The sequence below is a fragment of the Monodelphis domestica genome, chromosome 2, assembly GCF_027887165.1.
Source record: "Monodelphis domestica isolate mMonDom1 chromosome 2, mMonDom1.pri, whole genome shotgun sequence".
Lineage (NCBI taxonomy): Eukaryota > Metazoa > Chordata > Mammalia > Didelphimorphia > Didelphidae > Monodelphis > Monodelphis domestica.
Genome location: NC_077228.1, coordinates 503,995,831 through 504,004,018, shown reverse-complemented (window position 1 = coordinate 504,004,018; position 8,188 = coordinate 503,995,831).

Below are 8,188 nucleotides of genomic sequence, written 5' to 3'. Positions count from 1 at the left end.
ATGAGGTGTCCAGGCCCCTCATGTTGTCTCGGTAACTTTCAGAGTTGAAAAGGACCTGATGGAAGGTCCTGGGTTCAAATTTGAACTAAGATACTTCTTAACTATGTGACCCTGGGCAAGTCACTTAACTCCCATTGCCTATTCCTTACCACTTTTCTGCCTTGGAACTAATACACAGTATTGATCCTAAGACAGACAGAAGGTAAAGTTTAGTAAAAAATAAAATAAATAAATAAATGAAAATGATCTGTTGTTAATAGTATTATCTCATAAGGAAACTTATTTATGGTATTTGCTTTTTGTTTCAATATGGTCAAAAATCATTGAAAAATAAACTGGGGGGAACTGGGTGGCTTAGTGGATTGAGAGCCAGGCCTAGAGACAAGAGGCCCTGGGTTCAAATCTGGCCTAAGACACTTCCCAGCTGTGTGACCCTGGGCAAGTCACTTAACCCCCATTGCATAGCCCTTATCACTCTTTTGCCTTAGAACCAATACACAGTACTAATTCCAAGATGGAAGGTGAGGGCTTAAAATCAATCAATCAATCTGGTCCAGACACCTAGGTGGCTCAATGGATAGAGAGCCAGACCCAGAGAACAGGAGGTCCCGGGTTCAAATGTGATCTCAGAAACTTCATGGCTGTGTGACCCTGGGCAAGTCACTTAACCCCAATTGCTTAGCCCTTACTGCTCTTCTGCCTTGGAACAAAAATTTGTATCGATCTCATAGACAGAAGGGAGTCTTTTGTTTGTTTTTTTCAAACATGATTCCTTTAAAAAAAATCCACATTTACTGTCGGTCAGCTCACAGCATTTCCGAAAGGTCATAGCAGATAGGATGATACTGAAGAGCAGGTCTCCGAGCAGTGTTGGCAGACACAGTTTCTCAGGGACTTTTTGGCTCTTCCTTGAGATTTTCTGTCTTTCTCCTCCTGGGTGCCCGGCGACTGAATCAGCACCCGCCCAAGGAGCTGACTTCAGCCCGATGCCAATGCTAAGGAGCTCTTCTTGCTTCTTTATTTGAAATATTTATTTCAAAACTGGAACATGGAGACTTTATGGAATATGGGTACATCAGAGATTTGCCTTATAAAGGGGGAGGAGATTCCTTACTCAGCTCCCTAGAAGAATCACAACTCTGCATTTGTTTTTAGTTTCTTGTAAATCCCCTCACCTTTCATCTTAGAATCAACCTTGGTTCCATGGCAGGAAAGCATAGGCAGGGTTCTGTGACTTGCCCAGAGTTATACAGCTAGGAAGTATCTTAAGGCCAAATTTGAATCCAAGACCTCCCTATCTGTAGCTCTCTTTCTAGTGAGTCACCTAACTGCCCCTCTCCATGTTCTTTTTAAACCTTTGCTTTCCCTCTTAGAATCAATATTGTGCATTGGTTCTAAGGCAGAATAGAGGTAAGGGCTAGGCAATAGGGGTTAAGTGACTTGCCCAGGGTCACACAGCTGGGAAGTGTCTGAGTTCTGATTTGAACTCAGGCCCTCCTGACTCCTATCCACTGTGCTATGTAGCTACCCCATTCAACAAGGATTATTAAGTTTCTATTATGTGTCAGACACTGTGCTAGGCACTGGGGATGTGGGTATAAAGAATAAAACAATCCCTATTCATGATTAGCTTATAGTCTAATATATAGTCAATATAACAAGTACAAGTAAAAATAAATACAAAGTTAATAAATATGAATATACAATGTAGTTAAATACAAGGTAGCCTGGGAGGGGAGGCATTAGAAGTAGGGAGGAATCAGGAATGGCTTCATGTAGAAGATGGGCTTCCAGGGGCAATTGAGTGACTCAGGGGCCACAGTTCCTGTTTTCTCTTGTCCCCCCAAATAGCCTTTTCATTGTTGGGGGGGAGGGAATGAGAGGGCCAAGGAAGAGACAAATATCAACAGAAATTCAATGAACTTTCCAAAATCTCTCTTAGTGGAACTAATGTTCCATCTCGTGTGGGGCTATTTATATTCTGAAATGTAGTCATGTTTGTGTATACACACTCTGACATTCTCATCTCCATTTCTAGGCTCACACCCAATTTCTTCCCATTTTAACCTTTTATCAGCAACTCCAGGAAAGAGAAATGGTTTGAACGCGAGGTGAAATCCCTCCTGTGACTACCCATGTAATCTTGGGGAAGTCCCTGCATCCCCCTAGGTTCAGTTTCCAAATCTGTAAAGTAGAAGGGTTAGCCTAGGTGAACTCCTATTCCTTCCAGCTCTAGGTGGGTGATTTTTGATCTTAGGAAACATTCAAATTGTGGAAAACCCACTCAAACTATTATAAGATACATCCAGGAGAGGAAAGATCAGAATCTCTTAGCAAATGTGAAAGTGAACTGACTAAGGGGGCAACCAGGTGTCTCAGTGGATTGAGAGTCAGAGCTGGAAACAGGAGGTCCTGGGTGCAAATCAGATACTGTGTGACCGTGGGCAAGTCACTTAACCACCATTGCCTCCCTTATTGCTCTTCTGCCTTGGAATCAATACACAATATTGATTCTAAGACAAGATAAGGATTAAAAAAGAGAGAATGAATTGATTTAATCTGGGAATGGCAGGGAGACACAGTGGAAATCACAAGTCAATAAAAAAAATCTGGGAAAGAGGGTGCTGGTAAGGGGGGGAAGGTGTGGAGAATTAGGTCATTTTTTTTTCTTAACAAGTGTCTTGGGGGAGGAGAGAGAACTAATGAATGTTCAGAGGAATCAAACCAAAGATAACCTCCTTAAAATAATATCTTTTTCTGCATGAGGCAATCCTTCGCTCTAAGGTTAGAGAGGCAGATTGTGTGTGTGTGTGGTGTGTGTGTGTGTGTGTGTGTGTGTGTGTGTGTGTGTGTGCATGACTGCTGCTGAGGCCTCAGGGGTCCTCCAATGAAAAACCTCAGGATAAAGATTGAGCTCCAGCTAGCCACTTTGAGATAAAAGTTCCTCTCTCTTCATCAACCTGCCCCTTCCTAAATAGTGCTGGAGGATTGTCAGCCATCTGGCAAGTTTGCTGGGTTCATTAGAATTTGCAGCATTTTCCTGTCATGTAGCTTTTTGCGTTCCTTGGAAGGATGAGAGACAGAAGAGAGAGAGAGAGAGAGAGAGAGAGAGAGAGAGAGAGAGGAGACGAGAAGAGAGAGAGAGAGAGAGAGATTGAGAGAGAGAGAGAGAGAGAGAAAGAAAAAGATTGAGAGAGAGATTGAGAGGATGAGAAAGGGAGAGATGGAGAGAGAGAAAGAGGGAAAATGAGAAAGAGATTGAGAGATAGAATGAGAGAGAGAGAATGAGAGAAAGAATGAAAGAGAAAGAAATTGAGAGAGAAAGAAAGAGAGAAATTGAGAGACAGGACAGAGAGAGAATGAGAGAAAGAATGAAAGAGAAGAAATTGAGAGAGAAAGAGAAATGAGAGACAGAGAGAATGAGAGAAAGAATGAAAGAGAAAGAAATTAAGAGAGAATGAGAAAGAGAGAGAAATTGAGAGAGACAGAGAGAATGAGAAAGAGATTGAGAGAGAAATTGAGAGACAGACAGAGACAGAGAGAATGAGAGAAAGAATGAAAGAGAAAGAAATTGAGAGAGAGAAAGAGAGAAATTGAGAGACAGACAGAGAGACACAGAGAGAGAGAATGAGAGAAAGAATGAAAGAGAAAGAAATTGAGAGAGAATGAGAAAGAGAGAGAAATTGAGAGAGAGACAGAGAGAATGAGAAAGAGATTGAGAGAGAAATTGAGAGAGAGAAAGAGAGAGAGAAAGAGGGGGGAGAGAGAGAGAGAGAGAGATTGAGAGAGAAATTGAGAGAGAGAGGAGAGAGGAGAGATTGAGAGAGAAATTGAGGAGAGAGAGAGAGAGAGGAGAGAGAGAGAGAAGAGAGAGGAGAGAGATTGAGGGAAAGATTGTTGGCCCATTGCAGGACTTCCCTGAACCTGAGAAAACCCAGTCTGCAGCAGAAGCCTGATCCTCCAGATAAATAGCTGTTTCTCCTCTGCTATTCATGCTGCAGTTTGGAAAGAGGACAGACAAGACGGGCATGGAGCCGAAGACCAGAGATGCAGTGACTGGGGCTGGAGAGAAGCCTGGGCAAAAAGAGGGAGATGGATTGCAATAGCAAGGTGTCCTTCACGGAGAAGCAGCAGACTGACCCCATCACTGCTCATTGGGCTTGGACAGCTCCCTTAGGACTCACAAAAGGCTGAGTGGCTACAACTGTACCCAGGATCATGTGGTCTGTGCACAATACTGGGGATGGTGCCCAGCAAAGCGAGACACGCGTCAGCCTCCTGTGGCCATCCCTCACACAGACCTATGTTCTGCCTCTAATCCTGCCTGGTGTCGGACAAGACCAGAGAATGATGGGGTCAGCTGCAAGTCACCAGAGCTATCCCCCTGCCTCTAGGCTTGTTTTAATGAATCCGGCTCAACTAGCAGGTGAGGAAGACAGAGGAGAGAAAGATACATAGCTGAGTAACTAGAAAGATTATAGCTAGAAAAAGAGACAAGTGGATGGATAGACAGAAAGAAAGATGTGTGGATAAGTAGAAATATAGGTAGATGGATAGATGGAAATATAGCATAGACAGGTTGATGAATAGATAGGAATATCAGTAGATGGATAGACAGACTGATATATGAGTAGACAGATGGATGGACAGAAATATAGATAAATAGATGGATAGATAGAAATATAGACAGATAGAAGTATAGAGGGAAATATAGGTAGATGAGTAGACAGAGATATAGCGGTAGACAGAAATATAGACAGAAACAGTATATACAGATGGATAGAGATTTAGATAGATAATAACATAGATAGATGGATAGAAAGAAATCTATAGACAGGTAGAGAGAAATAGATAGATGGAAAGAAATGTAAACAGATGGATAGATAGATGGACAGATAGAAATAAAGATAGATAGGTAATTAGAAATATAAATGGATAGCTACAAATCTAGATGGATGGATGGATGGATATATGGATGGATAAAGCATTTCTTTGTGCTTACTATGTGCCAGGCAGAAGATTAAGGAAAGGAGCTCCTCTTGTCCTCAAAGGAAGACATTTTCTCAGCTATTAAATGAATCTTTGCCCCTTCTTGGAACCCGCCTGCCTCTCCCCACACCCAGAACAGTTCAAATGTTAATAGCTCAATCAACAAGCATTTATTAAGCACCTTAGACACTTTTCACTGAAGATACCAGAACAAAAATTAAACAAAAATGCCCTCAAATGCATATGCTCTGGGGGCAGCTGGGTGGCTCAGTGGATTGAGATTTAGACGAGGAAATGGATGATCCTGGGTTCAAATATGACCTCAGACACTTCCCAGCTGTGTGACCCTGGGCAAGTCACTTAACCCCCATTGCCTAGCCCTTACCACTCTTCTGCCTTGGAGCCAATACACAATATTGACTCCAAGACAGAAGGTAAAGGTTTAAAAAAAAAAAAAGCATATACTCTATAGAGGAAACTGTAATACTTATGGAGATAGATATAAGGTGAATGGAAAGGGTACTAGCATCTGGGGGTGGTGGAATTTAGAAGGGCCTCATATTGAAAGTGGCCCATAAGCTGGGTCCCAAAGGAGACTGGGCATTCTAAGAGGCTGAGGCATAGAGGGCATGTGTTCCAGGCATGGAGGACATTCAGTGCAAAGGGACAGCCAAAGGGAATGTTTATAGTTTAATTGACTCTAATATACTGCATTACATATTAAGTTCATTCGCTAGGAAGGATGGAGTCGAGGGCCTGGGATCAGGAAGACCCAAAGTTCAAATGTGATCTCGGACCCTAGCTATGTGACCGTGGGCAAGTCACCAAACCTTTACCTCTATAAAATGGGGAAAATAACAGCACCTACCTCCCAGAGTTGTTGTGAGGATCAAGTAGGATAATAATTGTAAAGTATTTAGCATAGCACTTAGTGAGAGCTATACAAAAGATTTTATCTTCATCATCATCATCCTCATCATCATCACTGGAGAGTAAGAACAGGAAAAAGGGTGAACTCACAGCCCCTGGACCTGAGTTGTCATCCTGGCTCTACCTAAATCTTGTGTGACCTTGTATAAAGCATTTAAACTTCTTGGGCCTCAGTTTCCTCATTTCTAAAGTGGTGAAACTGGACCACCTGACCTCTATGGCCCCTTTCAGCTCTACACCTGTGAACTCCCTTCAGTCCCTTCTCTCACACAAGGCTTTTTCAAGAAAATTGAACCCAGTGTACCCATTGCTCTCTCCTACCTACCTCTGTCCATCTCATGATGGAGGGGGACTGGTGGGCAGAAAAAATGACTCAGGGTTCGACGGATGGAGGGAGAAGCAAAACTGCATGAAGTACATCACCCGCCCCTGGAAAATGGAGAGCTGATCCTCCATCACCAGCGGGATCGTGGATGGCTAGGTCTTCCCATGGAGCCACCATGATGGTGGTGGGGGTTGCAGGGTGGTGGGTGGCTGACCCCCCAGCCCTTCGAGGTCTCTCCTTTCACTTAACCATGATTGGTGCCTTCTGCATGAATAATCCAGAAAGCTTCCCTTCCCTTCCGGTAAGTCGGGCCACGTCTGGGCAGGCAGCATGACAGATGGTATTTACAATGCACGCAGGAGACGTTCTCACTGCCTGGCTGCAGCCAGGAGATGCAGGAAACAGATTCAAGCCTTCTCTGACAGAGGTGAGCGCTAATATGGCTTTTCTTGCAGTTGCTATTCGGTTTAATAGACATTTATTAAGTGTTTACTCTATGCAAGCAATAGGAATGCAAAGAGAGGGAAGAGAGAGAGGCCTTGCTCTCAAAAAATTCCATTCTAAGAGGGAGGACAGAGAAGCAGGCACACAGATACCGGGGAAGGAGCCCTTCACCTTTTTTCCCCCTGAAAACTCTTACCTTCCATCTTAGAATCCAACCTGTGCATTAATTCCAAGGTAGAAGAGCAGTAAGGGTGTGGACAGTAGGGGTTAAGTGACTTGCCCAGGGTCACACAGCTGGGAAGTGTCTGAGGTCAAATTTGAACCCAGGATCTTTGGCTCTCAATCCACTGAGCCACCTAGCCCCTTCCCTTTAATCTTATCTATGTCATGAACCCCCTTTGGCCATCTGGTGAATCCTTCTAAAACCCCCTCTTCGGAATATGGTTTTTAAATGCTTAACACAAAACACAGTAGGATTACAAAGGAAATCAGGAATGCTAGGGGCACAGTGGATAGGGTACAGGGGCTGGAAGTCAGGAAGATTTATCTTCTTGAGTTCAAATCTGACTTCAGACCCTTCCTAGCTGTGTGATCCTGGGCAAGTCACTTTATTCTGTTGACCTCCGTTTCCTGAGCTGTAAAATGAGCTGGAGAAGGGAAAGGAAAACTGCTCCAATATCTCTGCCAAAAACAAAGCAAATGGCATCGTGAACAGTTGGACACAATGGAAGAATGACTAAACAAAAGCCTCCTTGTTCCAATCATCTCACTCTTGTCCATCCCGGAAGCTTTTCTGAGCTCATTCTTTCAGGGTTTCTTGGCCATAGAGCAATCACTTTGAATCTTGGCAATCAGAAGATTTAGACTTGCTAGATGGAAAGCCCTCTCTGTGTGTCTGGATGTTACTAAAGAAGGGCAAGGTCTGCCGGTGGGCTTCGGCTTTCCCATTGTAAGACCGAGGCTAATTTTCTTGCTCTTTTTGTCTCCCAGGAATGTAGTTTGGGAAGAAAACCAAGCAAAAACCTGAGATGATAAACTAGGAAGTTCTTTGAAATAAAGATCTCCGAGTTTATATCAACAGAGGGAAGAATTCTATCATTATCCAGTGCAACTGCTTACCTTCCTTGTTGAAGACTGAGGATGACCAGTTGGGTTTTAGTCTTTCTCTATTTATGGTCAGAGCAAAGCAGGCTAAGCTTCAGAGGCAACCATGGCATAGAGGATAGAGTGACAGAGTCAGGAAAACCTGGCTTTAGATCCTTCCACTAGCACTTACTAGCTATGTGAGTGTGGCCTTGGCTAAGTCACTGTGTCTCAGTTTCTTCATTTGCAAAATGGGAGACAAGAAAATATTCAGTGCTGCCTCCCATGGTTATTGAGAATATTAAATGAGGTAATATATGATATGGTTTGATTTTCCACATGGCCATACCCACACTCATAATATATTTTTTGTAGGTTTGTAAACAGAATCTGTGATTTTTATTGGTTTAGGGAACA